Here is a 23,144-nt window from a genome sequence, read left to right as displayed (position 1 = left end):
TTGAAAAATCGATGCTCGTGAATCTTGCTAGTTTCGATCTAAAACGATGTATCCCGTTGTTTTGAGCCGGAATACAAGTTTTCGCTCAGTTCTGAGAGAAAAAGTTTACACCTTTCTCTCGTCTACTCTTCGACGACTTGTAAAATCGATGCTCGTGAATCTTGCTAGTTTCGATCTAAAACGATGTATCCCGTTGTTTTGAGCCGGAATACAAGTTTTCGCGAAGTTCTGAGAGAAAAAGTTTACACCTTTATCTCGTCTACTCTTCGAAGACTTGAAAAATCGATGCTCGTGAATCTTGCTAGTTTCGATCTAAAACGATGTATCCCGTTGTTTTGAGCCGGAATACAAGTTTTCGCTCAGTTCTGAGAGAAAAAGTTTACACCTTCCTCTCGTCTACTCTTCGAAGACTTGTAAAATCGATGCCCGTGAATCTTGCGAGTTTCGATCTAAAACGATGTATCTCGTTGTTTTGAGCCGTAATACAAGTTTTCGCGCAGTTCTGAGAGAAAAAGTTTACACCTTTATCTCGTCTACTCTTCGAAGACTTGAAAAATCGATGCTCGTGAATCTTGCTAGTTTCGATCTAAAACGATGTATCCCGTTGTTTTGAGCCGGAATACAAGTTTTCGCTCAGTTCTGAGAGAAAAAGTTTACACCTTTCTCTCGTCTACTCGTCGACGACTTGTAAACAAATCGATGCTCGTGAATCTTGCTAGTTTCGATCTAAAACGATGTATCCCGTTGTTTTGAGCCGGAATACAAGTTTTCGCGCAGTTCTGAGAGGAAAAGTTTACACCTTTCTCTCGTCTGCTCTTCGAAGACTTGTAAAATCGATGCCCGTGAATCTTGGGAGTTTCGATCTAAAACGATGTATCTCGTTGTTTTGAGCCGTAATACAAGTTTTCGCGCAGTTCTGAGAGAAAACGTTTACACCTTTATCTCGTCTACTCTTCAAAGGCTTGAAAAATCGATGCTCGTGAATCTTGCTAGTTTCGATCTAAAACGATGTATCCCGTTGTTTTGAGCCGGAATACAAGTTTTCGTGCAGTTCTGAGAGAAAAAGTTTACACCTTTCTCTCGTCTACTCTTCGACGACTTGTAAAATCGATGCTCGTAAATTTTGCTAGTTTCGATCTAAAACAATGTATTCCGCTGTTTTGAGCCGGAATACAAGTTTTCGCTCAGTTCTGAGAGAAAATGTTTACACCTTTCTCTCGTCTACTCGTCGACGACTTGTAAAATCGATGCTCGTGAATCTTGCTAGTTTCGATCTAAAACGATGTATCCCTTTGTTTTGAGCCGGAATACAAGTTTTCGCGCAGTTCTGAGAGAAAAAGATTACACCTTTCTCTCGTCTACTCGTCGGCGACTTGTAAAATCGATGCTCGTGAATCTTGCTAGTTTCGATCTAAAACGATGTATCCCGTTGTTTTGAGCCGGAATACAAGTTTTCGCGCAGTTCTGAGAGAAAAAGTTTACACCTTTCTCTCGTCTACTCTTCGAAGACTTGTAAAATCGATGCCCGTGAATCTTGCTAGTTTCGATCTAAAACGAGGTATCTCGTTGTTTTGAGCCGTAATACAAGTTTTCGCGCAGTTCTGAGAGAAAAAGTTTACACCTTTATCTCGTCTACTCTTCGAAGTCTTGAAAAATCGATGCTAGTGAATCTTGCTAGTTTCGATCAAAAACGATGTATCCCGTTGTTTTGAGCCGGAATACAAGTTTTCGGGCAGTTCTGAGAGAAAAAGTTTACACCTTTCTCTCGTCTACTCTTCGACGACTTGTAAAATCAATGCTCGTGAATCTTGCTAGTTTCGATCTACAACGATGTATCTTGTTGTTTTGAGCTGGAATAGAAGTTTTCGCGCAGTTCTGAGAGAAAAAGTTTACACCTTTCTCTCGTCTACTCTTCGAGGACTTGTAAAATCGATGCTCGTGAATCTTGCTAGTTTCGATCTAAAACGATGTATCACGTTGTTTTGAGTCGCAATACAAGTTTTCGCGCAGTTCTGAGAGAAAAAGTTTACACCTTCCTCTCGTCTACTCTTCGAAGACTTGTAAAATCGATGCCCGTGAATCTTGCGAGTTTCGATCTAAAACGATGTATCTCGTTGTTTTGAGCCGTAATACAAGTTTTCGCGCAGTTCTGAGAGAAAAAGTTTACACCTTTATCTCGTCTACTCTTCGAAGACTTGAAAAATCGATGCTCGTGAATCTTGCTAGTTTCGATCTAAAACGATGTATCCCGTTGTTTTGAGCCGGAATACAAGTTTTCGCTCAGTTGTGAGAGAAAACGTTTACACCTTTCTCTCGTCTACTCGTCGACGACTTGTAAACAAATCGATGCTCGTGAATCTTGCTAGTTTCGATCTAAAACGATGTATCCCGTTGTTTTGAGCCGGAATACAAGTTTTCGCGCAGTTCTGAGAGGAAAAGTTTACACCTTTCTCTCGTCTACTCTTCGAAGACTTGTAAAATCGATGCCCGTGAATCTTGCGAGTTTCGATCTAAAACGATGTATCTCGTTGTTTTGAGCCGTAATACAAGTTTTCGCGCAGTTCTGAGAGAAAAAGTTTACACCTTTCTCTCGTCTACTCGTCGACGACTTGTAAACAAATCGATGCTCGTGAATCTTGCTAGTTTCGATCTAAAACGATGTATCCCGTTGTTTTGAGCCGGAATACAAGTTTTCGCGCAGTTCTGAGAGGAAAAGTTTACACCTTTCTCTCGTCTACTCTTCGAAGAATTGTAAAATCGATGCCCGAGAATCTTGCTAGTTTCGATCCAAAACGATGTATCCCGTTGTTTTAGGCCGGAATACAAGTTTCCGCGCAGTTCTGAGAGAAAAAAATTACACCTTTCTCTCGTTTACTCTTCGACGAGTTGTAAAATCGATGCTCGTGAATCTTGCTAGTTTCGATCTAAAACGATTTATTCCGTTGTTTTGAGCCGGAATACAAGTTTTCGCGCAGTTCTGACAGAAAATGTTTACACCTTTCTCTCGTCTACTCTTCGACGACTTGTAAAATCGATGCTCGTGAATCTTGCTAGTTTCGATCTAAAACGATGTATCCCGTTGTTTTGAGCCGGAATACAAGTTTTCGCGAAGTTCTGAGAGAAAAAGTTTACACCTTTATCTCGTCTACTCTTCGAAGACTTGAAAAATCGATGCTCGTGAATCTTGCTAGTTTCGATCTAAAACGATGTATCCCGTTGTTTTGAGCCGGAATACAAGTTTTCGCTCAGTTCTGAGAGAAAAAGTTTACACCTTTCTCTCGTCTACTCGTCGACGACTTGTAAACAAATCGATGCTCGTGAATCTTGCTAGTTTCGATCTAAAACGATGTATCCCGTTGTTTTGAGCCGGAATACAAGCTTTCGCGCAGTTCTGAGAGGAAAAGTTTACACCTTTCTCTCGTCTACTCTTCGACGACTTGTAAAATCGATGCTCGTGAATCTTGCTAGTTTCGATCTAAAACGATGTATTCCGCTCTTTTGAGCCGGAATACAAGTTTTCGCTCAGTTCTGAGAGAAAAAGTTTACACCTTTCTCTCGTCTACTTGTCGACGACTTGTAAACAAATCGATGCTCGTGAATCTTGCTAGTTTCGATGTAAAACGATGTATCCCGTTGTTTTGAGCCGGAATACAAGTTTTCGCGCAGTTCTGAGAGAAAAAGTTTACACCTTCCTCTCGTCTACTCTTCGAAGACTTGTAAAATCGATGCCCGTGAATCTTGCGAGTTTCGATCTAAAACGATGTATCTCGTTGTTTTGAGCCGTAATACAAGTTTTCGCGCAGTTCTGAGAGAAAAAGTTTACACCTTTATCTCGTCTACTCTTCGAAGACTTGAAAAATCGATGCTCGTGAATCTTGCTAGTTTCGATCTAAAACGATGTATCCCGTTGTTTTCAGTGGGAATACAAGTTTTCGCTCAGTTCTGAGAGAAAAAGTTTACACCTTTCTCTCGTCTACTCGTCGACGACTTGTAAACAAATCGATGCTCGTGAATCTTGCTAGTTTCGATCTAAAACGATGTATCCCGTTGTTTTGAGCCGGAATACAAGTTTTCGCGCAGTTCTGAGAGGAAAAGTTTACACCTTTCTCTCGTCTACTCTTCGAAGACTTGTAAAATCGATGCCCGTGAATCTTGCGAGTTTCGATCTAAAACGATGTATCTCGTTGTTTTGAGCCGTAATACAAGTTTTCGCGCAGTTCTGAGAGAAAAAGTTTACACCTTTCTCTCGTCTACTCTTCGACGACTTGTAAAATCGATGCTCGTGAATCTTGCTAGTTTCGATCTAAAACGATGTATCCCGTTGTTTTGAGCCGGAATACAAGTTTTCGCGAAGTTCTGAGAGAAAAAGTTTACACCTTTATCTCGTCTACTCTTCGAAGACTTGAAAAATCGATGCTCGTGAATCTTGCTAGTTTCGATCTAAAACGATGTATCCCGTTGTTTTGAGCCGGAATACAAGTTTTCGCTCAGTTCTGAGAGAAAAAGTTTACACCTTCCTCTCGTCTACTCTTCGAAGACTTGTAAAATCGATGCCCGTGAATCTTGCGAGTTTCGATCTAAAACGATGTATCTCGTTGTTTTGAGCCGTAATACAAGTTTTCGCGCAGTTCTGAGAGAAAAAGTTTACACCTTTATCTCGTCTACTCTTCGAAGACTTGAAAAATCGATGCTCGTGAATCTTGCTAGTTTCGATCTAAAACGATGTATCCCGTTGTTTTGAGCCGGAATACAAGTTTTCGCTCAGTTCTGAGAGAAAAAGTTTACACCTTTCTCTCGTCTACTCGTCGACGACTTGTAAACAAATCGATGCTCGTGAATCTTGCTAGTTTCGATCTAAAACGATGTATCCCGTTGTTTTGAGCCGGAATACAAGTTTTCGCGCAGTTCTGAGAGGAAAAGTTTACACCTTTCTCTCGTCTGCTCTTCGAAGACTTGTAAAATCGATGCCCGTGAATCTTGGGAGTTTCGATCTAAAACGATGTATCTCGTTGTTTTGAGCCGTAATACAAGTTTTCGCGCAGTTCTGAGAGAAAACGTTTACACCTTTATCTCGTCTACTCTTCAAAGGCTTGAAAAATCGATGCTCGTGAATCTTGCTAGTTTCGATCTAAAACGATGTATCCCGTTGTTTTGAGCCGGAATACAAGTTTTCGTGCAGTTCTGAGAGAAAAAGTTTACACCTTTCTCTCGTCTACTCTTCGACGACTTGTAAAATCGATGCTCGTAAATTTTGCTAGTTTCGATCTAAAACAATGTATTCCGCTGTTTTGAGCCGGAATACAAGTTTTCGCTCAGTTCTGAGAGAAAATGTTTACACCTTTCTCTCGTCTACTCGTCGACGACTTGTAAAATCGATGCTCGTGAATCTTGCTAGTTTCGATCTAAAACGATGTATCCCTTTGTTTTGAGCCGGAATACAAGTTTTCGCGCAGTTCTGAGAGAAAAAGATTACACCTTTCTCTCGTCTACTCGTCGGCGACTTGTAAAATCGATGCTCGTGAATCTTGCTAGTTTCGATCTAAAACGATGTATCCCGTTGTTTTGAGCCGGAATACAAGTTTTCGCGCAGTTCTGAGAGAAAAAGCTTACACCTTTCTCTCGTCTACTCTTCGAAGACTTGTAAAATCGATGCCCGTGAATCTTGCTAGTTTCGATCTAAAACGAGGTATCTCGTTGTTTTGAGCCGTAATACAAGTTTTCGCGCAGTTCTGAGAGAAAAAGTTTACACCTTTATCTCGTCTACTCTTCGAAGTCTTGAAAAATCGATGCTAGTGAATCTTGCTAGTTTCGATCAAAAACGATGTATCCCGTTGTTTTGAGCCGGAATACAAGTTTTCGGGCAGTTCTGAGAGAAAAAGTTTACACCTTTCTCTCGTCTACTCTTCGACGACTTGTAAAATCAATGCTCGTGAATCTTGCTAGTTTCGATCTACAACGATGTATCTTGTTGTTTTGAGCTGGAATAGAAGTTTTCGCGCAGTTCTGAGAGAAAAAGTTTACACCTTTCTCTCGTCTACTCTTCGAGGACTTGTAAAATCGATGCTCGTGAATCTTGCTAGTTTCGATCTAAAACGATGTATCACGTTGTTTTGAGTCGCAATACAAGTTTTCGCGCAGTTCTGAGAGAAAAAGTTTACACCTTCCTCTCGTCTACTCTTCGAAGACTTGTAAAATCGATGCCCGTGAATCTTGCGAGTTTCGATCTAAAACGATGTATCTCGTTGTTTTGAGCCGTAATACAAGTTTTCGCGCAGTTCTGAGAGAAAAAGTTTACACCTTTATCTCGTCTACTCTTCGAAGACTTGAAAAATCGATGCTCGTGAATCTTGCTAGTTTCGATCTAAAACGATGTATCCCGTTGTTTTGAGCCGGAATACAAGTTTTCGCTCAGTTCTGAGAGAAAACGTTTACACCTTTCTCTCGTCTACTCGTCGACGACTTGTAAACAAATCGATGCTCGTGAATCTTGCTAGTTTCGATCTAAAACGATGTATCCCGTTGTTTTGAGCCGGAATACAAGTTTTCGCGCAGTTCTGAGAGGAAAAGTTTACACCTTTCTCTCGTCTACTCTTCGAAGACTTGTAAAATCGATGCCCGTGAATCTTGCGAGTTTCGATCTAAAACGATGTATCTCGTTGTTTTGAGCCGTAATACAAGTTTTCGCGCAGTTCTGAGAGAAAAAGTTTACACCTTTCTCTCGTCTACTCGTCGACGACTTGTAAACAAATCGATGCTCGTGAATCTTGCTAGTTTCGATCTAAAACAATGTATCCCGTTGTTTTGAGCCGGAATACAAGTTTTCGCGCAGTTCTGAGAGGAAAAGTTTACACCTTTCTCTCGTCTACTCTTCGAAGAATTGTAAAATCGATGCCCGAGAATCTTGCTAGTTTCGATCCAAAACGATGTATCCCGTTGTTTTAGGCCGGAATACAAGTTTCCGCGCAGTTCTGAGAGAAAAAAATTACACCTTTCTCTCGTTTACTCTTCGACGAGTTGTAAAATCGATGCTCGTGAATCTTGCTAGTTTCGATCTAAAACGATTTATTCCGTTGTTTTGAGCCGGAATACAAGTTTTCGCGCAGTTCTGACAGAAAAAGTTTACACCTTTCTCTCGTCTACTCTTCGACGACTTGTAAAATCGATGCTCGTGAATCTTGCTAGTTTCGATCTAAAACGATGTATCCCGTTGTTTTGAGCCGGAATACAAGTTTTCGCGAAGTTCTGAGAGAAAAAGTTTACACCTTTATCTCGTCTACTCTTCGAAGACTTGAAAAATCGATGCTCGTGAATCTTGCTAGTTTCGATCTAAAACGATGTATCCCGTTGTTTTGAGCCGGAATACAAGTTTTCGCTCAGTTCTGAGAGAAAAAGTTTACACCTTTCTCTCGTCTACTCGTCGACGACTTGTAAACAAATCGATGCTCGTGAATCTTGCTAGTTTCGATCTAAAACGATGTATCCCGTTGTTTTGAGCCGGAATACAAGCTTTCGCGCAGTTCTGAGAGGAAAAGTTTACACCTTTCTCTCGTCTACTCTTCGACGACTTGTAAAATCGATGCTCGTGAATCTTGCTAGTTTCGATCTAAAACGATGTATTCCGCTCTTTTGAGCCGGAATACAAGTTTTCGCTCAGTTCTGAGAGAAAAAGTTTACACCTTTCTCTCGTCTACTTGTCGACGACTTGTAAACAAATCGATGCTCGTGAATCTTGCTAGTTTCGATGTAAAACGATGTATCCCGTTGTTTTGAGCCGGAATACAAGTTTTCGCGCAGTTCTGAGAGAAAAAGTTTACACCTTCCTCTCGTCTACTCTTCGAAGACTTGTAAAATCGATGCCCGTGAATCTTGCGAGTTTCGATCTAAAACGATGTATCTCGTTGTTTTGAGCCGTAATACAAGTTTTCGCGCAGTTCTGAGAGAAAAAGTTTACACCTTTATCTCGTCTACTCTTCGAAGACTTGAAAAATCGATGCTCGTGAATCTTGCTAGTTTCGATCTAAAACGATGTATCCCGTTGTTTTGAGTGGGAATACAAGTTTTCGCTCAGTTCTGAGAGAAAAAGTTTACACCTTTCTCTCGTCTACTCGTCGACGACTTGTAAACAAATCGATGCTCGTGAATCTTGCTAGTTTCGATCTAAAACGATGTATCCCGTTGTTTTGAGCCGGAATACAAGTTTTCGCGCAGTTCTGAGAGGAAAAGTTTACACCTTTCTCTCGTCTACTCTTCGAAGACTTGTAAAATCGATGCCCGTGAATCTTGCGAGTTTCGATCTAAAACGATGTATCTCGTTGTTTTGAGCCGTAATACAAGTTTTCGCGCAGTTCTGAGAGAAAAAGTTTACACCTTTCTCTCGTCTACTCTTCGACGACTTGTAAAATCGATGCTCGTGAATCTTGCTAGTTTCGATCTAAAACGATGTATTCCGTTGTTTTGAGCCGGAATTCAAGTTTTCGTGCAGTTCTGAGAGAAAAAATTTACACCTTTCTCTCGTTTACTCTTCGACGAGTTGTAAAATCGATGCTCGTGAATCTTGCTAGTTTCGATCTAAAACGATGTATTCCGTTGTTTTGAGCCGGAATACAAGTTTTCGCGCAGTTCTGACAGAAAAAGTTTACACCTTTCTCTCGTCTACTCTTCGACGACTTGTAAAATCGATGCTCGTGAATCTTGCTAGTTTCGATCTAAAACGATGTATCCCGTTGTTTTGAGCCGGAATACAAGTTTTCGCGAAGTTCTGAGAGAAAAAGTTTACACCTTTATCTCGTCTACTCTTCGAAGACTTGAAAAATCGATGCTCGTGAATCTTGCTAGTTTCGATCTAAAACGATGTATCCCGTTGTTTTGAGCCGGAATACAAGTTTTCGCTCAGTTCTGAGAGAAAAAGTTTACACCTTTCTCTCGTCTACTCGTCGACGACTTGTAAACAAATCGATGCTCGTGAATCTTGCTAGTTTCGATCTAAAACGATGTATCCTGTTGTTTTGAGCCGGAATACAAGTTTTCGCGCAGTTCTGAGAGGAAAAGTTTACACCTTTCTCTCGTCTACTCTTCGAAGACTTGTAAAATCGATGCCCGTGAATCTTGCGAGTTTCGATCTAAAACGATGTATCTCGTTGTTTTGAGCCGTAATACAAGTTTTGGCGCAGTTCTGAGAGAAAACGTTTACACCTTTATCTCGTCTACTCTTCAAAGGCTTGAAAAATCGATGCTCGTGAATCTTGCTAGTTTCGATCTAAAACGATGTATCCCGTTGTTTTGAGCCGGAATACAAGTTTTCGTGCAGTTCTGAGAGAACAAGTTTACACCTTTCTCTCGTCTACTCTTCGACGACTTGTAAAATCGATGCTCGTAAATTTTGCTAGTTTCGATCTAAAACAATGTATTCCGCTGTTTTGAGCCGGAATACAAGTTTTCGCTCAGTTCTGAGAGAAAACGTTTACACCTTTCTCTCGTCTACTCTTCGACGACATGTAAAATCGATGCTCGTGAATCTTGCATGTTTCGATCTAAAACGATGTATCCCGTTGTTTTGAGCCGGAATACAAGTTTTCGTGCAGTTCTGAGAGAAAAAGTTTACACCTTTCTCGCGTCTACTCTTCGAGGACTTGTAAAATCGATTATCGATTACCCGTGAATCTTGCGAGTTTCGATCTAAAACGATGTATGTCGTTGTTTTGAGCCGTAATACAAGTTTTCGCGCAGTTCTGAGAGAAAACGTTTACACCTTTATCTCGTCTACTCTTCAAAGGCTTGAAAAATTGATGCTCGTGAATCTTGCTAGTTTCGATCTAAAACGATGTATCCCGTTGTTTTGAGCCGGAATACAAGTTTTCGTGCAGTTCTGAGAGAAAAAGTTTACACCTTTCTCTCGTCTACTCTTCGACGACTTGTAAAATCGATGCTCGTAAATTTTGCTAGTTTCGATTTAAAACAATGTATTCCGCTGTTTTGAGCCGGAATACAAGTTTTCGCTCAGTTCTGAGAGAAAACGTTTACACCTTTCTCTCATCTACTCTTCGACGACATGTAAAATCGATGCTCGTGAATCTTGCATGTTTCGATCTAAAACGATGTATCCCGTTGTTTTGAGCCGGAATACAAGTTTTCGTGCAGTTCTGAGAGAAAAAGTTTAAACCTTTCTCTCGTCTACTCTTCGAGGACTTGTAAAATCGATGCTCGTGAATCTTGCTAGTTTCGATCTAAAATGATGTATCCCGTTGTTTTGAGCCGGAATACAAGTTTTCGTGCAGTTATGAGAGAAAAAGTTTACACCTTTCTCTCGTCTACTCTTCGACGACTTGTAAAATCGATGCTCGTGAATCTTGCTAGTTTCGATCTAAAACGATGTATTCCGCTCTTTTGAGCCGGAATACAAGTTTTCGCTCAGTTCTGAGAGAAAAAGTTTACACCTTTCTCTCGTCTACTTGTCGACGACTTGTAAACAAATCGATGCTCGTGAATCTTGCTAGTTTCGATGTAAAACGATGTATCCCGTTGTTTTGAGCCGGAATACAAGTTTTCGCGCAGTTCTGAGAGAAAAAGTTTACACCTTCCTCTCGTCTACTCTTCGAAGACTTGTAAAATCGATGCCCGTGAATCTTGCGAGTTTCGATCTAAAACGATGTATCTCGTTGTTTTGAGCCGTAATACAAGTTTTCGCGCAGTTCTGAGAGAAAAAGTTTACACCTTTATCTCGTCTACTCTTCGAAGACTTGAAAAATCGATGCTCGTGAATCTTGCTAGTTTCGATCTAAAACGATGTATCCCGTTGTTTTGAGCCGGAATACAAGTTTTCGCTCAGTTCTGAGAGAAAAAGTTTACACCTTTCTCTCGTCTACTCTTCGACGACTTGTAAAATCGATGCTCGTGAATCTTGCTAGTTTCGATCTAAAACGATGTATCCCGTTGTTTTGAGCCGGAATACAAGTTTTCGCGAAGTTCTGAGAGAAAAAGTTTACACCTTTATCTCGTCTACTCTTCGAAGACTTGAAAAATCGATGCTCGTGAATCTTGCTAGTTTCGATCTAAAACGATGTATCCCGTTGTTTTGAGCCGGAATACAAGTTTTCGCTCAGTTCTGAGAGAAAAAGTTTACACCTTTCTCTCGTCTACTCGTCGACGACTTGTAAACAAATCGATGCTCGTGAATCTTGCTAGTTTCGATCTAAAACGATGTATCCCGTTGTTTTGAGCCGGAATACAAGTTTTCGCGCAGTTCTGAGAGGAAAAGTTTACACCTTTCTCTCGTCTACTCTTCGACGACTTGTAAAATCGATGCTCGTGAATCTTGCTAGTTTCGATCTAAAACGATGTATTCCGCTCTTTTGAGCCGGAATACAAGTTTTCGCTCAGTTCTGAGAGAAAAAGTTTACACCTTTCTCTCGTCTACTTGTCGACGACTTGTAAACAAATCGATGCTCGTGAATCTTGCTAGTTTCGATGTAAAACGATGTATCCCGTTGTTTTGAGCCGGAATACAAGTTTTCGCGCAGTTCTGAGAGAAAAAGTTTACACCTTCCTCTCGTCTACTCTTCGAAGACTTGTAAAATCGATGCCCGTGAATCTTGCGAGTTTCGATCTAAAACGATGTATCTCGTTGTTGAAAAAGTTTACACCTTTATCTCGTCTACTCTTCGAAGACTTGAAAAATCGATGCTCGTGAATCTTGCTAGTTTCGATCTAAAACGATGTATCCCGTTGTTTTGAGCGGGAATACAAGTTTTCGCTCAGTTCTGAGAGAAAAAGTTTACACCTTTCTCTCGTCTACTCGTCGACGACTTGTAAACAAATCGATGCTCGTGAATCTTGCTAGTTTCGATCTAAAACGATGTATCCCGTTGTTTTGAGCCGGAATACAAGTTTTCGCGCAGTTCTGAGAGGAAAAGTTTACACCTTTCTCTCGTCTACTCTTCGAAGACTTGTAAAATCGATGCCCGTGAATCTTGCGAGTTTCGATCTAAAACGATGTATCTCGTTGTTTTGAGCCGTAATACAAGTTTTCGCGCAGTTCTGAGAGAAAAAGTTTACACCTTTCTCTCGTCTACTCTTCGACGACTTGTAAAATCGATGCTCGTGAATCTTGCTAGTTTCGATCTAAAACGATGTATTCCGTTGTTTTGAGCCGGAATTCAAGTTTTCTTGCAGTTCTGAGAGAAAAAATTTACACCTTTCTCTCGTTTACTCTTCGACGAGTTGTAAAATCGATGCTCGTGAATCTTGCTAGTTTCGATCTAAAACGATGTATTCCGTTGTTTTGAGCCGGAATACAAGTTTTCGCGCAGTTCTGACAGAAAAAGTGTACACCTTTCTCTCGTCTACTCTTCGACGACTTGTAAAATCGATGCTCGTGAATCTTGCTAGTTTCGATCTAAAACGATGTATCCCGTTGTTTTGAGCCGGAATACAAGTTTTCGCGAAGTTCTGAGAGAAAAAGTTTACACCTTTATCTCGTCTACTCTTCGAAGACTTGAAAAATCGATGCTCGTGAATCTTGCTAGTTTCGATCTAAAACGATGTATCCCGTTGTTTTGAGCCGGAATACAAGTTTTCGCTCAGTTCTGAGAGAAAAAGTTTACACCTTTCTCTCGTCTACTCGTCGACGACTTGTAAACAAATCGATGCTCGTGAATCTTGCTAGTTTCGATCTAAAACGATGTATCCTGTTGTTTTGAGCCGGAATACAAGTTTTCGCGCAGTTCTGAGAGGAAAAGTTTACACCTTTCTCTCGTCTACTCTTCGAAGACTTGTAAAATCGATGCCCGTGAATCTTGCGAGTTTCGATCTAAAACGATGTATCTCGTTGTTTTGAGCCGTAATACAAGTTTTCGCGCAGTTCTGAGAGAAAACGTTTACACCTTTATCTCGTCTACTCTTCAAAGGCTTGAAAAATCGATGCTCGTGAATCTTGCTAGTTTCGATCTAAAACGATGTATCCCGTTGTTTTGAGCCGGAATACAAGTTTTCGTGCAGTTCTGAGAGAAAAAGTTTACACCTTTCTCTCGTCTACTCTTCGACGACTTGTAAAATCGATGCTCGTAAATTTTGCTAGTTTCGATTTAAAACAATGTATTCCGCTGTTTTGAGCCGGAATACAAGTTTTCGCTCAGTTCTGAGAGAAAACGTTTACACCTTTCTCTCATCTACTCTTCGACGACATGTAAAATCGATGCTCGTGAATCTTGCATGTTTCGATCTAAAACGATGTATCCCGTTGTTTTGAGCCGGAATACAAGTTTTCGTGCAGTTCTGAGAGAAAAAGTTTAAACCTTTCTCTCGTCTACTCTTCGAGGACTTGTAAAATCGATGCTCGTGAATCTTGCTAGTTTCGATCTAAAATGATGTATCCCGTTGTTTTGAGCCGGAATACAAGTTTTCGTGCAGTTATGAGAGAAAAAGTTTACACCTTTCTCTCGTCTACTCTTCGACGACTTGTAAAATCGATGCTCGTGAATCTTGCTAGTTTCGATCTAAAACGATGTATTCCGCTCTTTTGAGCCGGAATACAAGTTTTCGCTCAGTTCTGAGAGAAAAAGTTTACACCTTTCTCTCGTCTACTTGTCGACGACTTGTAAACAAATCGATGCTCGTGAATCTTGCTAGTTTCGATGTAAAACGATGTATCCCGTTGTTTTGAGCCGGAATACAAGTTTTCGCGCAGTTCTGAGAGAAAAAGTTTACACCTTCCTCTCGTCTACTCTTCGAAGACTTGTAAAATCGATGCCCGTGAATCTTGCGAGTTTCGATCTAAACGATGTATCTCGTTGTTTTGAGCCGTAATACAAGTTTTCGCGCAGTTCTGAGAGAAAAAGTTTACACCTTTATCTCGTCTACTCTTCGAAGACTTGAAAAATCGATGCTCGTGAATCTTGCTAGTTTCGATCTAAAACGATGTATCCCGTTGTTTTGAGCCGGAATACAAGTTTTCGCGCAGTTCTGAGAGGAAAAGTTTACACCTTTCTCTCGTCTACTCTTCGAAGACTTGTAAAATCGATGCCCGTGAATCTTGCGAGTTTCGATCTAAAACGATGTATCTCGTTGTTTTGAGCCGTAATACAAGTTTTCGCGCAGTTCTGAGAGAAAAAGTTTACACCTTTCTCTCGTCTACTCTTCGACGACTTGTAAAATCGATGCTCGTGAATCTTGCTAGTTTCGATCTAAAACGATGTATTCCGTTGTTTTGAGCCGGAATTCAAGTTTTCTTGCAGTTCTGAGAGAAAAAATTTACACCTTTCTCTCGTTTACTCTTCGACGAGTTGTAAAATCGATGCTCGTGAATCTTGCTAGTTTCGATCTAAAACGATGTATTCCGTTGTTTTGAGCCGGAATACAAGTTTTCGCGCAGTTCTGACAGAAAAAGTGTACACCTTTCTCTCGTCTACTCTTCGACGACTTGTAAAATCGATGCTCGTGAATCTTGCTAGTTTCGATCTAAAACGATGTATCCCGTTGTTTTGAGCCGGAATACAAGTTTTCGCGAAGTTCTGAGAGAAAAAGTTTACACCTTTATCTCGTCTACTCTTCGAAGACTTGAAAAATCGATGCTCGTGAATCTTGCTAGTTTCGATCTAAAACGATGTATCCCGTTGTTTTGAGCCGGAATACAAGTTTTCGCTCAGTTCTGAGAGAAAAAGTTTACACCTTTCTCTCGTCTACTCGTCGACGACTTGTAAACAAATCGATGCTCGTGAATCTTGCTAGTTTCGATCTAAAACGATGTATCCTGTTGTTTTGAGCCGGAATACAAGTTTTCGCGCAGTTCTGAGAGGAAAAGTTTACACCTTTCTCTCGTCTACTCTTCGAAGACTTGTAAAATCGATGCCCGTGAATCTTGCGAGTTTCGATCTAAAACGATGTATCTCGTTGTTTTGAGCCGTAATACAAGTTTTCGCGCAGTTCTGAGAGAAAACGTTTACACCTTTATCTCGTCTACTCTTCAAAGGCTTGAAAAATCGATGCTCGTGAATCTTGCTAGTTTCGATCTAAAACGATGTATCCCGTTGTTTTGAGCCGGAATACAAGTTTTCGTGCAGTTCTGAGAGAAAAAGTTTACACCTTTCTCTCGTCTACTCTTCGACGACTTGTAAAATCGATGCTCGTAAATTTTGCTAGTTTCGATTTAAAACAATGCATTCCGCTGTTTTGAGCCGGAATACAAGTTTTCGCTCAGTTCTGAGAGAAAACGTTTACACCTTTCTCTCATCTACTCTTCGACGACATGTAAAATCGATGCTCGTGAATCTTGCATGTTTCGATCTAAAACGATGTATCCCGTTGTTTTGAGCCGGAATACAAGTTTTCGTGCAGTTCTGAGAGAAAAAGTTTAAACCTTTCTCTCGTCTACTCTTCGAGGACTTGTAAAATCGATGCTCGTGAATCTTGCTAGTTTCGATCTAAAATGATGTATCCCGTTGTTTTGAGCCGGAATACAAGTTTTCGTGCAGTTATGAGAGAAAAAGTTTACACCTTTCTCTCGTCTACTCTTCGACGACTTGTAAAATCGATGCTCGTGAATCTTGCTAGTTTCGATCTAAAACGATGTATTCCGCTCTTTTGAGCCGGAATACAAGTTTTCGCTCAGTTCTGAGAGAAAAAGTTTACACCTTTCTCTCGTCTACTTGTCGACGACTTGTAAACAAATCGATGCTCGTGAATCTTGCTAGTTTCGATGTAAAACGATGTATCCCGTTGTTTTGAGCCGGAATACAAGTTTTCGCGCAGTTCTGAGAGAAAAAGTTTACACCTTCCTCTCGTCTACTCTTCGAAGACTTGTAAAATCGATGCCCGTGAATCTTGCGAGTTTCGATCTAAAACGATGTATCTCGTTGTTTTGAGCCGTAATACAAGTTTTCGCGCAGTTCTGAGAGAAAAAGTTTACACCTTTATCTCGTCTACTCTTCGAAGACTTGAAAAATCGATGCTCGTGAATCTTGCTAGTTTCGATCTAAAACGATGTATCCCGTTGTTTTGAGCCGGAATACAAGTTTTCGCTCAGTTCTGAGAGAAAAAGTTTACACCTTTCTCTCGTCTACTCTTCGACGACTTGTAAAATCGATGCTCGTGAATCTTGCTAGTTTCGATCTAAAACGATGTATCCCGTTGTTTTGAGCCGGAATACAAGTTTTCGCGAAGTTCTGAGAGAAAAAGTTTACACCTTTATCTCGTCTACTCTTCGAAGACTTGAAAAATCGATGCTCGTGAATCTTGCTAGTTTCGATCTAAAACGATGTATCCCGTTGTTTTGAGCCGGAATACAAGTTTTCGCTCAGTTCTGAGAGAAAAAGTTTACACCTTTCTCTCGTCTACTCGTCGACGACTTGTAAACAAATCGATGCTCGTGAATCTTGCTAGTTTCGATCTAAAACGATGTATCCCGTTGTTTTGAGCCGGAATACAAGTTTTCGCGCAGTTCTGAGAGGAAAAGTTTACACCTTTCTCTCGTCTACTCTTCGACGACTTGTAAAATCGATGCTCGTGAATCTTGCTAGTTTCGATCTAAAACGATGTATTCCGCTCTTTTGAGCCGGAATACAAGTTTTCGCTCAGTTCTGAGAGAAAAAGTTTACACCTTTCTCTCGTCTACTTGTCGACGACTTGTAAACAAATCGATGCTCGTGAATCTTGCTAGTTTCGATGTAAAACGATGTATCCCGTTGTTTTGAGCCGGAATACAAGTTTTCGCGCAGTTCTGAGAGAAAAAGTTTACACCTTCCTCTCGTCTACTCTTCGAAGACTTGTAAAATCGATGCCCGTGAATCTTGCGAGTTTCGATCTAAAACGATGTATCTCGTTGTTGAAAAAGTTTACACCTTTATCTCGTCTACTCTTCGAAGACTTGAAAAATCGATGCTCGTGAATCTTGCTAGTTTCGATCTAAAACGATGTATCCCGTTGTTTTGAGCGGGAATACAAGTTTTCGCTCAGTTCTGAGAGAAAAAGTTTACACCTTTCTCTCGTCTACTCGTCGACGACTTGTAAACAAATCGATGCTCGTGAATCTTGCTAGTTTCGATCTAAAACGATGTATCCCGTTGTTTTGAGCCGGAATACAAGTTTTCGCGCAGTTCTGAGAGGAAAAGTTTACACCTTTCTCTCGTCTACTCTTCGAAGACTTGTAAAATCGATGCCCGTGAATCTTGCGAGTTTCGATCTAAAACGATGTATCTCGTTGTTTTGAGCCGTAATACAAGTTTTCGCGCAGTTCTGAGAGAAAAAGTTTACACCTTTCTCTCGTCTACTCTTCGACGACTTGTAAAATCGATGCTCGTGAATCTTGCTAGTTTCGATCTAAAACGATGTATTCCGTTGTTTTGAGCCGGAATTCAAGTTTTCTTGCAGTTCTGAGAGAAAAAATTTACACCTTTCTCTCGTTTACTCTTCGACGAGTTGTAAAATCGATGCTCGTGAATCTTGCTAGTTTCGATCTAAAACGATGTATTCCGTTGTTTTGAGCCGGAATACAAGTTTTCGCGCAGTTCTGACAGAAAAAGTGTACACCTTTCTCTCGTCTACTCTTCGACGACTTGTAAAATCGATGCTCGTGAATCTTGCTAGTTTCGATCTAAAACGATGTATCCCGTTGTTTTGAGCCGGAATACAAGTTTTCGCGAAGTTCTGAGAGAAAAAGTTTACACCTTTATCTCGTCTACTCTTCGAAGACTTGAAAAATCGATGCTCGTGAATCTTGCTAGTTTCGATCTAAAACGATGTATCCCGTTGTTTTGAGCCGGAATACAAGTTTTCGCTCAGTTCTGAGAGAAAAAGTTTACACCTTTCTCTCGTCTACTCGTCGACGACTTGTAAACAAATCGATGCTCGTGAATCTTGCTAGTTTCGATCTAAAACGATGTATCCTGTTGTTTTGAGCCGGAATACAAGTTTTCGCGCAGTTCTGAGAGGAAAAGTTTACACCTTTCTCTCGTCTACTCTTCGAAGACTTGTAAAATCGATGCCCGTGAATCTTGCGAGTTTCGATCTAAAACGATGTATCTCGTTGTTTTGAGCCGTAATACAAGTTTTCGCGCAGTTCTGAGAGAAAACGTTTACACCTTTATCTCGTCTACTCTTCAAAGGCTTGAAAAATCGATGCTCGTGAATCTTGCTAGTTTCGATCTAAAACGATGTATCCCGTTGTTTTGAGCCGGAATACAAGTTTTCGTGCAGTTCTGAGAGAAAAAGTTTACACCTTTCTCTCGTCTACTCTTCGACGACTTGTAAAATCGATGCTCGTAAATTTTGCTAGTTTCGATCTAAAACAATGTATTCCGCTGTTTTGAGCCGGAATACAAGTTTTCGCTCAGTTCTGAGAGAAAACGTTTACACCTTTCTCTCGTCTACTCTTCGACGACATGTAAAATCGATGCTCGTGAATCTTGCATGTTTCGATCTAAAACGATGTATCCCGTTGTTTTGAGCCGGAATACAAGTTTTCGTGCAGTTCTGATAGAAAAAGTTTACACCTTTCTCGCGTCTACTCTTCGAGGACTTGTAAAATCGATGCTCGTGAATCTTGCTAGTTTCGATCTAAAATGATGTATCCCGTTGTTTTGAGCCGGAATACAAGTTTTCGCTCAGTTCTGAGAGAAAAAGTTTACACCTTTCTCTCGTCTACTCGTCGACGACTTGTAAACAAATCGATGCTCGTGAATCTTGCTAGCTTCGATCTAAAACGATGTATCCCGTTGTTTTGAGCCGGAATTCAAGTTTTCGCGCAGTTCTGAGAGGAAAAGTTTACACCTTTCTCTCGTCTACTCTTCGAAGACTTGTAAAATCGATTACCCGTGAATCTTGCGAGTTTCGATCTAAAACGATGTATGTCGTTGTTTTGAGCCGTAATACAAGTTTTCGCGCAGTTCTGAGAGAAAACGTTTACACCTTTATCTCGTCTACTCTTCAAAGGCTTGAAAAATTGATGCTCGTGAATCTTGCTAGTTTCGATCTAAAACGATGTATCCCGTTGTTTTGAGCCGGAATACAAGTTTTCGTGCAGTTCTGAGAGAAAAAGTTTACACCTTTCTCTCGTCTACTCTTCGACGACTTGTAAAATCGATGCTCGTAAATTTTGCTAGTTTCGATTTAAAACAATGTATTCCGCTGTTTTGAGCCGGAATACAAGTTTTCGCTCAGTTCTGAGAGAAAACGTTTACACCTTTCTCTCGTCTACTCTTCGACGACATGTAAAATCGATGCTCGTGAATCTTGAATGTTTCGATCTAAAACGATGTATCCCGTTGTTTTGAGCCGGAATACAAGTTTTCGTGCAGTTCTGAGAGAAAAAGTTTAAACCTTTCTCTCGTCTACTCTTCGAGGACTTGTAAAATCGATGCTCGTGAATCTTGCTAGTTTCGATCTAAAATGATGTATCCCGTTGTTTTGAGCCGGAATACAAGTTTTCGTGCAGTTATGAGAGAAAAAGTTTACACCTTTCTCTCGTCTACTCTTCGACGACTTGTAAAATCGATGCTCGTGAATCTTGCTAGTTTCGATCTAAAACGATGTATTCCGCTCTTTTGAGCCGGAATACAAGTTTTCGCTCAGTTCTGAGAGAAAAAGTTTACACCTTTCTCTCGTCTACTTGTCGACGACTTGTAAACAAATCGATGCTCGTGAATCTTGCTAGTTTCGATGTAAAACGATGTATCCCGTTGTTTTGAGCCGGAATACAAGTTTTCGCGCAGTTCTGAGAGAAAAAGTTTACACCTTCCTCTCGTCTACTCTTCGAAGACTTGTAAAATCGATGCCCGTGAATCTTGCGAGTTTCGATCTAAAACGATGTATCTCGTTGTTTTGAGCCGTAATACAAGTTTTCGCGCAGTTCTGAGAGAAAAAGTTTACACCTTTATCTCGTCTACTCTTCGAAGACTTGAAAAATCGATGCTCGTGAATCTTGCTAGTTTCGATCTAAAACGATGTATCCCGTTGTTTTGAGCCGGAATACAAGTTTTCGCTCAGTTCTGAGAGAAAAAGTTTACACCTTTCTCTCGTCTACTCGTCGACGACTTGTAAACAAATCGATGCTCGTGAATCTTGCTAGTTTCGATCTAAAACGATGTATCCCGTTGTTTTGAGCCGGAATACAAGTTTTCGCGCAGTTCTGAGAGGAAAAGTTTACACCTTTCTCTCGTCTACTCTTCGAAGACTTGTAAAATCAATGCCCGTGAATCTTGGGTGTTTCGATCTAAAACGATGTATCTCGTTGTTTTGAGCCGTAATACAAGTTTTCGCGCAGTTCTGAGAGAAAACGTTTACACCTTTATCTCGTCTACTCTTCAAAGGCTTAAAAAATCGATGCTCGTGAATCTTGCTAGTTTCGATCTAAAACGATGTATCCCGTTGTTTTGAGCCGGAATACAAGTTTTCGTGCAGTTCTGAGAGAAAAAGTTTACACCTTTCTCTCGTCTACTCTTCGACGACTTGTAAAATCGATGCTCGTAAATTTTGCTAGTTTCGATCTAAAACAATGTATTCCGCTGTTTTGAGCCGGAATACAAGTTTTCGCTCAGTTCTGAGAGAAAATGTTTACACCTTTCTCTCGTCTACTCGTCGACGACTTGTAAAATCGATGCTCGTGAATCTTGCTAGTTTCGATCTAATACGATGTATCCCTTTGTTTTGAGCCGGAATACAAGTTTTCGCGCAGTTCTGAGAGAAAAAGATTACACCTTTCTCTCGTCTACTCGTCGGCGACTTGTAAAATCGATGCTCGTGAATCTTGCTAGTTTCGATCTAAAACGATGTATCCCGTTGTTTTGAGCCGGAATACAAGTTTTCGCGCAGTTCTGAGAGAAAAAGTTTACACCTTTCTCTCGTCTACTCTTCGAAGACTTGTAAAATCGATGCCCGTGAATCTTGCTAGTTTCGATCTAAAACGATGTATCTCGTTGTTTTGAGCCGTAATACAAGTTTTCGCGCAGTTCTGAGAGAAAAAGTTTACACCTTTATCTCGTCTACTCTTCGAAGACTTGAAAAATCGATGCTAGTGAATCTTGCTAGTTTCGATCTAAAACGATGTATCCCGTTGTTTTGAGCCGGAATACAAGTTTTCGGGCAGTTCTGAGAGAAAACGTTTACACCTTTCTCTCGTCTACTCTTCGACGACTTGTAAAATCAATGCTCGTGAATCTTGCTAGTTTCGATCTACAACGATGTATCTCGTTGTTTTGAGCTGGAATAGAAGTTTTCGCGCAGTTCTGAGAGAAAAAGTTTACACCTTTCTCTCGTCTACTCTTCGAGGACTTGTAAAATCGATGCTCGTGAATCTTGCTAGTTTCGATCTAAAACGATGTATCACGTTGTTTTGAGTCGCAATACAAGTTTTCGTGCAGTTCTGAGAGAAAAAGTTTACACCTTTCTCTCGTCTACTCTTCGAGGACTTGTAAAATCGATGCTCGTGAATCTTGCTAGTTTCGATCTAAAATGATGTATCCCGTTGTTTTGAGCCGGAATACAAGTTTTCGTGCAGTTATGAGAGAAAAAGTTTACACCTTTCTCTCGTCTACTCTTCGACGACTTGTAAAATCGATGCTCGTGAATCTTGCTAGTTTCGATCTAAAACGATGTATTCCGTTGTTTTGAGCCGGAATACAAGTTTTCGCTCAGTTCTGAGAGAAAAAGTTTACACCTTTCTCTCGTGTACTCTTCGACGACTTGTAAAATCGATGCTCGTGAATCATGCTAGTTTCGTTCTAAAACGATGTATCCCGTTGTTTTGAGCCGGAATACATGTTTTCGCGCAGTTCTGAGAGAAAACGTTTACACCTTTCTCTCGTCTACTCTTCAACGACTTGTAAAATCGATGCTCGTGAATCTTGCTAGTTTCGATCTAAAACGATGTATCCCTTTGATTTGAGCCGGAATACAAGTTTTCGCGCAGTTCTGCGAGAAAAAGTTTACACCTTTCTCTCGTGTACTCTTCGACGACGTGTAAAATCGATGCTCGTGAATCTTGCTAGTTTTGACCTAAAACGATGTATCCTTTTGTTTTGAGCCGGAATACAAGTTTTCGCGCAGTTCTGAGAGAAAAAGTTTACACCTTTCTCTCGTCTACTATTCGAAGACTTGTAAAATCGATGCTCGTGAATCTTGCTAGTTTCGACCTAAAATGATGTATCCTTTTGTTTTGAGCCGGAATACAAGTTTTCGCGCAGTTTTGAGAGAAAAAGTTTACATCTTTTTCTCGTCTACTCTTCGACGACTCGTAAAATCCATGCTCATGAATTTTGCTAGTTTCGATCTAAAACGATGTATCCCGTTGTTTTGAGCCGGAATACAAGTTTTCGCGCCTTTCTGAGAAAAAAAGTTTACACCTTTCTCTCGTCTACTCTTCGACGACTTGTAAAATCGATGCTCGTGAATCATGCTAGTTTCGATCTAAAACGATGTATTCCGTTGTTTTGAGCCGGAATACAAGTTTTCGCGCAGTTCTGAGAGAAATTTTACACCTTTCTCTCGTGTACTCTTCGATGACTTGTAAAATCGATGCTCGTGAATAATGCTAGTTTCGGTCTAAAACGACGTATCCCGTTGTTTAGAGCCGGAATACAAGTTTTTGCGCAGTTCTGAGAGAAAAAGTTTACACCTTTCTCTCGTCTACTCTTCGAGGACTTGTAAAATCGATGCTTGTGAATCTTGCTAGTTTAGATCTAAAACGATGTATCCCGTTGTTTTGAGCCGGAATACAAGTTTTCGCGCAGTTCTGAGAGAAAAAGTTTACACCTTTCTCTCGTCTACTATTCGAAGACTTGTAAAATCGATGCTCGTGAATCTTGCTAGTTTCGACCTAAAATGATGTATCCTTTTGTTTTGAGCCGGAATACAAGTTTTCGCGCAGTTCTGAGAGAAAAAGTTTACACCTTTTTCTCGTCTACTCTTCGACGACTCGTAAAATTCATGCTCATGAATTTTGCTAGTTTCGATCTAAAACGATGTATGCCGTTGTTTTGAGCCGGAATACAAGTTTTCGCGCCTTTCTGAGAGAAAAAGTTTACACCTTTCTCTCGTCTACTCTTCGACGACATGTAAAATTGATGCTCGTGAATCATGCTAGTTTCGATCTAAAACGATGTATCCCGTTGTTTTGAGCCGAAATGCAAGTTTCCGCGCAGTTCTGGAGAAAAAGTTTACAC

This window comes from Amblyomma americanum, unplaced genomic scaffold (assembly GCF_052857255.1).
Source record: "Amblyomma americanum isolate KBUSLIRL-KWMA unplaced genomic scaffold, ASM5285725v1 scaffold_21, whole genome shotgun sequence".
Classification (NCBI taxonomy): domain Eukaryota; kingdom Metazoa; phylum Arthropoda; class Arachnida; order Ixodida; family Ixodidae; genus Amblyomma; species Amblyomma americanum.
The sequence above is the reverse complement of the archived record's forward strand: the minus strand, read 5'-3'. Positions refer to the sequence as shown.